This window comes from Sus scrofa, chromosome 12 (assembly GCF_054392235.1).
Source record: "Sus scrofa isolate SSC_HxYL_T2T_F1_AM1 chromosome 12, Sscrofa_HxYL_maternal_Yorkshire_Landrace_v2.0, whole genome shotgun sequence".
In the NCBI taxonomy this organism is placed as follows: Eukaryota; Metazoa; Chordata; class Mammalia; order Artiodactyla; family Suidae; genus Sus; species Sus scrofa.
In genome coordinates, this window is record NC_139394.1 from 53,783,006 (window position 1) to 53,790,191 (window position 7,186).

Sequence of the window (7,186 nt, forward strand, 5' to 3'; positions counted from 1 at the left end):
AACCAGATCAAAACAAAATTTAATGTAACATGCTTTGTCTTGGAGTGAGTGTAAAGTCTGACAATGTTAAGTAGTCCGGAAGAAATGGAAAAATTAATAAGACCACTTGGAGACCAATTATCCCATATCTAGGAAAGTGCAAAACTCTCACAGCTTTAACTAAATCAGCAATACCGCATCTTGCTTGGACCTAAGAGAATCTCTAACACGTGTTGCAGAAAACATTTAAAGCATGTACACTTCACACAGAAAGCTTAGAAGTGGACGAGCTATTTGTGACTTTTTCATTGATGAGTTCTATATGACAGCTAAAAAGCATGCATTGACATTAAATAATCTTTAAAACTCATAATGTGATGGAAAAAACCAATTGGTTTTCATCGTAAGCATATCACACAGTATATGTAAATTTTAACATGTAAAATAATACATGCACATGTAGGAAACATATGCATCCCAAATGGGAGTATGTTACTCATTCTAGAATAGCCATCACCTCTGAGATGAGAGGGGTAGCATTTCCTGAAGAGTCTCCTCTGGATATCCTGCCATACACTTACTTCCAGTCTGTTCCCCAAGACTCAGAAGAAGCGTGTCCATACATCCAATATTCTTTTATCCTGTTATTTTGGTTTTTCAGTCATATTGCTGCACTGTTCTCTCAGCTGCAAAATGCTCTCTATCTCAACATCACCTCTTTCCCATTAGCTGGTACACATGGCCATTTTAGTCATTCAGTGAATGCTCCTCAATCTTGTAACTCTTTCTAGCTGCCAGCCCAGTGCTTATCTATTCTTCCTTTTAACAAACTTTGTGGAAACATCTGCTTACCGGATCCCAACGTAAAAGTATCATATTGATTGTGTGCCCTCTTTACAGTAACCAACTGCCTACCCCTCACGTAATAGATGAATTCCAAGTTCTTTATCATGGAGAGAATCTCAGAGCATTCATTCATGAGAGGACTACTTCAGGCAAAATTTAGTTTCTATCTTTACTAAGCGCGCAGGATAAAAGCAGGAATAAATCAGTCTGGAAAGACAAGTTTGGTTAATAGTGTGGCAAATGGAGGCTTTTGAAGCAAAACAAGAATTTTGTTTCTTGTTCATTAGGAACTAAGAATCACCATCCCTGCTCGCTAAGAAAGTGGGCTTGTGCAAGTGCACACGCACACACACACACACACACGTGTGTGCACACACACATGCATCTCTCTCTCCCCACCTTGTAGCCATCATATCTTGGTAACTTGGGTCTGCAGCCAAGATTTGAGTCCTAGGTTTGCCAACCTCTCTGTGTGATTGCAGGTAATTCAGTCACCATTTTTTCATTTGGTGAAAAGACCAAAGAATCCTACCTACCTCTTGAGGATGTGGTGGGGTTAAGGGAGGTGATGTATGTGTGCCAGTTGCCAGCCCTTCATCCCTTGATGTTGCTAAAGAGTTTCTGCTCTAACATTCACAGCATCTACCTGGAGAGCAGCTCAGACGCTGCCCCCCAAGTGGTCTTGATCCTATTCCCTTCACTCTTCTTCCACGAAGAGGGAGTTTACAGGCAGCTGGTCCAGCATCCGCTGGCATCCATTTTTGGAGGCAAGCAGAGAATGTGCCAGGGGTAGTCCTGGAGAGCGAGTCTCTGGTCCTGTGTTTCTGAAGCAGAAGAGAGACAGGACTGGAATAGCTTAGGAAGAAGAACCCTGAGACTCCCAACCGCAGAACAGAAGGGGCAGAAGGAGCTGTCCTGGTTAGGACCTGAAGATCAGGACTCTAGCTTTCCCCTCAAGGAAGCAAGATGGGTCGTAAGAGAGATCTAATCATGATGTGTTCACCAGATTATAAGGTCCTGAAAAGTGACTCTCCCACATCTTCATTCAGGCCAGAATCCACCTAATTGTTGAGCTGTGAACACCCTTGTATAACTATGCCCTGAGGGAGGCAGTGGCTCTCAAGAATGATATTTCCCAGCGTTCTCTTCCAGGAGGAAGGATAGGCAGGATGGTTGTAGGGAGAGTATGTCTCTAGGGTCCAAGCCCTGGGCCGGCCTATTGTAAATGCTTTGTTGGCATATGGACCCTTCTCCTCTGCTGTTTTAGCACCAACTTAGAACCTCCCCTGGGGATCCAAGATTGTGGTACCAGTAAGCTATTGGTCATTGTATCAGGCTACAAAGAAGCTTTTCTGATGTGAAATGTGCAAAGCAAAGGAACTGTAGTTCATCGTTCCCCTAGGAGTTGACTTGAGTCGGGTTTGGGTGGTAGTTAGGCCTTCTTTGTCTACCATGCTGACGGGAGGTCTCACCTGTTTTTAGATTCATAAGGATGGCATGGGCCTAGAGGTTATCCAGTCCATTTCATGTGTGTACCACCTTTATACCTGCCCTGGTGAATGGTCATTATCCTATGGCTTAGCACCTCCTGTGGCAGAGAGGTCACTCTGACTCTGTAGTGGGCCATGGTGAGGACTCTGAGTTCTGGCTGGATTTCACTCCAGGCTCCTCCACCCACTGCCTATAACTGACCTGGGACAGTTCTGGGACATAATTCCTTGTCTTTCAAATGGGAGTAATACTAATACCCTCATAAAGTTGTTGTGCGGATCAAATGCATTAATATCTGGCAAATCCTTATAGCAGAGCCTAGCACATAGTTAGCACTAAAAGTCAATGCCAACTGTAACTGTTATCTCATTAACTCCTGTTCCACTCATGTATTTGTTAGAACCTCTCCAAAACCTATCAGACTATGTGCACATGGGAAATGTTAAAACAACATTTAATTACTTTTTCCTCTACCCAAGTTTCAAGTCACACCATTCATTTGCTCTATTGTTACCTGCCCTGTGTTCAGATCCACAACACATATGTTAGTCCCTGCTGCATCCAGCCCTGCAGGGAGAGCGTGATACAACAAAGCACATAGGACTCCTTTGCATCTAGAAAGTCCCCAGGCTTTAGTCCACATGGCCTGTATTAGGGAAGGTGACACAGGGTAATGAGCAAAATCAGGTGCAGGTCATAATAAAGCTCTCTCTTTGTGGTTGTGCTTTTGCACATGTGCCAAATTTGTTGACTGCATCATTCAGCAGTTTCAGTGGTGTCCAACATCTCCCGTGTTTGTATGTATTTGTTGCATAAGAACTGTCTTAGCAAATTTTGATTGCAGAGCATTCATCTGGTGTCTGTGGATCAATCCAGTTCTGCAGACCATGTCCGCAGCAGTTCTCCAAGTTGAACAGTCACATTCAGGGGATTGTGGGGGGGGGTCTGTCTCCATCTTCCTGGGAACCTATTATTCCAGCCTTTGGTTATAGGGATGGGGCAATGGTGCTCTCTTTTGTAGCTACTTCCTGCGGGCTGGGGTGACGAGTACTGGGTGGCTGGACATGGTAGGTTCCTACTGTAGAGACTGGGAAAAAAAAGAAAAATAAGGTTAAACAGAGGTTTGGAATGTAGGTTGGTACTGGTACTGTTGATGGAGGAGTGTCATTTTATCCAAGTAGGTCTTAATGATTGATGTGCTATTAAGACATAACAGGAGTTGGATATGGCATTAAGACATAGCTATCGGTCCGTATACATGTTGTCTCCTTTCTGTTGTTATAAGAGGGGCGCTTGAAAATGTAAGTTTGCAGCTGCCAGCTGATGCTGATTCTTACTTTGAGAACAGCTGGTGGCATCAAATCTGACAGGGTACATAAAGCTTAAAGTTCTTGGAGTTCCCATCGTGGCTCAGTGGTTAACAAATCCGACTAGGAACCATGAGGTTGGGGGTTTGATCCCTGGCCTTGCCCAGTGGGTTAAGGATCCGGCATTGCCATGAGCTGTGATGTACGTCAGAGTTGCGGCTTGGATCCCCTTTTGCTGTGGCTGTGGCGTAGGATGGTGGCTACAGCTCCGATTCGACCCCCCATATGCCGCAGGAGCAGCTCTAGAAATCGCAAAAAGCCAAAAAAAAAAAAAAAAAAAAAGCTTAAAGTTCTTAGCACTACAAAGACTTGTCTAAAATTACTCCCATACTATTTTCTCATATGACCTTGGATGTCTGACCCACAGCTACTCTATTCTGCCTTTTTCCTCTGCTAGCCAATGCAGATGCCACTGTAAATGATTTCAGTTTTTCTAGATATGAAAAGATATATGAATTTGGGTCCGTAGAAATCCTTACCTGAAATCTAACTCTCTGGAGGCCTGTCCTGTCGGTTTTCCCAGAGCGCCGAGTGCCTCCCTCCTGATCGCCACGCTGGGCCCTGTTCAGGGGGTGCTGTGGGGCGGCAGCTGCAGTGGCTCACGTTTTCCTCCATGCAGAGGCTGATGGTAAGAGCCAAACTTCAGTTCACAGTGTTTCCTCATGGTCATAAGCTCAACCATAGTTTTGAGAGGCATTTCGTGACCATTTCGTCCCACAGAGCTAGGAATGAACATTCCTAGATCTGGCAAAGGTTTTGCTGACCGGCAACTCAACATGCCATGACTGGACGAGGCCTTAGTAACAGTTGCCAAAAAGTCTCTGGACCACCTACCTTCCTAGTCTGTTATGGTCCAGGAAAATATCCCCCCTTGTTGCATTTTCCCATATCTAGAAATCCCTGATGTCATAGGGAACTGTATGCCATTTTATCAGAGATTTCAGTTACAGATTTGGAAATGCAAGAAATAGCAGTTTTGTGAAAACAGTTAATACAAATGTAGATAGCAGTATTAGTAAAGTCATAAAGGAAAATGTAAGTTAAGAGCTTTCACCCTGTTCAGCTGGCTTAGTCGTTTCTTATCTTTAAAGGAAATTATATACTGGCTTTGTCCATTCAGCCTAATTTCCTAGTGTTACTAGGCTGGTTTTTCCTAAATGGCTTAATTGTTCCCAACATCAAGGAGGCTTTAGAGTCAAATTAATAGAGCCTGGCATCCCCTGGCTGTAAGTCTCACTTGTTGCTAATTGACCTTGAGTAACATTAAAAGAAAATATATTTATGGAGTTCCCGTCGTGGCTCAGTGGTTAACGAATCCGCCAGGGAACCATGAGGTTGCGGGTTCAATCCCTGTGCCATGCCCAGTGGGTTAGGGATCTGGCATTTCCGTGAGCTGTGGTGTAGGTTGTAGATGCGGCTCCGATCCTGCATTGCTGTGGCTGTGGCGTAGGCTGGTGGCTACAGCTCTGATTAGACCCGTAGGCTGGGAACCTCCATATGCCTCAGAAAGCGGCCCTAGAAATGGCAAAAAAACAAAAAAAGAAACAAAAAAACCATATTGACGGCCTGGGTTAGAGCAGGATTTTAACTGGCCAGGTGAGGGGATCTCACCTAATACCATCAATAAGAGCTTTGGAAGGGAGAAACCCATCAGGGTAAATCAGACGTAAAACAACCATATGAGGCAGGTGTGGCGATCTTGGGACAGTGATCTACTTCTGATGTTGGCTTCTTTTGGTCCATGCATTGGGGTTTTTCTCATTAGAGCCTTGTTTTAGGGTGAGTTTGAAGTCAGTCATTCTGTCTATACCCCAGTCCAATGTAGAGGCCCTTCTCAAGTGAGACATATAAATTTAAGGGTTAATTTTCTTCACTTTCCTTGTGCATGTGGCACTTAGAAATTCCTGATAAGAAACCTTTTAGGCTGGAGACAACCCCTTAAATGATACTTTTCCAGACTGTGTATATAGTCCCCTGGTTATCCTGGGACATCTGATATTTGCCCAGAGACAGATTACAGCAATCAGCTTCAGAAAAAGCTTCGATTATTGTTCTTAATACCTCAAAGGTTATAATGAGGTAACAGTGGCAAAGAACTATTTGGGAGGTGAGTTTTAGACAGTCATCTCAATACACAAACCTAGAATATGAGTCAAAACAGTCTTTTTCTTTAAAACTACCCTCATTTTCACCAAACGTAGCCAAATTAGGACTGTAGAAAGTCTCCCCCAAATGGAAAACACACTATTTCTTTTTCATTATTGGGATTTCCAGGGAGCCGGGAGGAGCCAAGCAGCTGTCTTAGATTTCCCACAGCCCTGACTTCAGAAAACCTTGTAACAGAGACCGAATCCAAATTCAAGTTTTGCACGAGCTTACTTTTAAAACTAGTTTACTGAAATTTTAACCTTAGTCCTGACTATGCCCCAAATTCTTCTCATTGTCCACGTCCCACAAACCTTCCATCACTTCTTGTATCCATATTATTCTGCCCCCATCTTTCCCTTCAAAATAACAAGCTATAAGACAGACGGACTTTCTTTTCTCTTAATAAAATGCCATTACCTTCCTCCATTCAACCTAGGTACAATAAGGTATTATACGTAATGTTGGTAACGCTGAAGACATGTCTATATTAGATCAACACACTTTCATCTTAAGGTCTCACAATGAATATCGAATTTTTCCCCAGCTCACGTGAACCAAAAATTAATTGACTTTAGGTATTTTGAGAAGTTATGTAAGCACTTAATTTCCTTCAAGCCAACTAAGTAGAGGTCTTTTATGAATTCATTTTGGCAATGCCATACATGCACGATACACCCAAAGACCCATACAAACAAGCAAAACAGAGACCTCCTATTTCCCATTTCAGAGTTTTAGCCACAAATAAGGTACAACTGTGTAAAATTGTCAGTTGCAGGAGACGCTGGATTCAAATTTATGCTCCTGCAAGGGTTCCAAAATGTGCCTTTCTACACCCGACGTGGATTAAACAGAAACGGAAAGAGAGGCCCTAGACTGATGGGCGCACTTTAAATTTGCTCCGACATGATGCCAACATTCTGGGTGCACAGTACCTTCATCTGGAAACCAAGGATCATACTGAACCATGGCTTAAACAACTCCTCTATCTTAGGTTCTGTTCCCCAGGCCCCTGACGGTTTTGTCCTACATTTAAGTAACTGAGTATAATGTTGACTTTCTTGTGATGGATTCTTCCCCATTGTTATCCTGGTTTAAAGTTTCTACTTGCCACTCACAGTCATGACTCCGTCGAGTGCAAGGCTACTGTTTCCACCGTCTGTAGTAGTTTCACCTCTTCCTGTTCATGGCGACCTTCTCTTCCAGCCCCACGTTGAGCGCCACTCTGCTGTGTCCAGCGCTGCAGGGCAGTGGGGAATCCTGGAAGAGGGAGGGCGAAGTAGAACAAAGCACACAAGACTCTTTTGCATGTAGGAAGTGGGGGGCCAGAAGGCACTCTGTTCTGCAGAACAAAGGCC

The 7,186-nt window shown here is 43.8% G+C and overlaps 1 long non-coding RNA gene across 1 annotated transcript; it reads right to left on the minus strand.

Annotated features, from left to right (window-relative positions):
- LOC110256083 (uncharacterized) lies at positions 1 to 7,186 on the minus strand. The gene is made up of 3 exons (XR_014820364.1): positions 6,947 to 7,186; positions 4,163 to 4,305; positions 1 to 3,403 (listed from the first exon to the last, which is right to left on the minus strand). It is a non-coding gene; the product is annotated as an uncharacterized LOC110256083 (long non-coding RNA).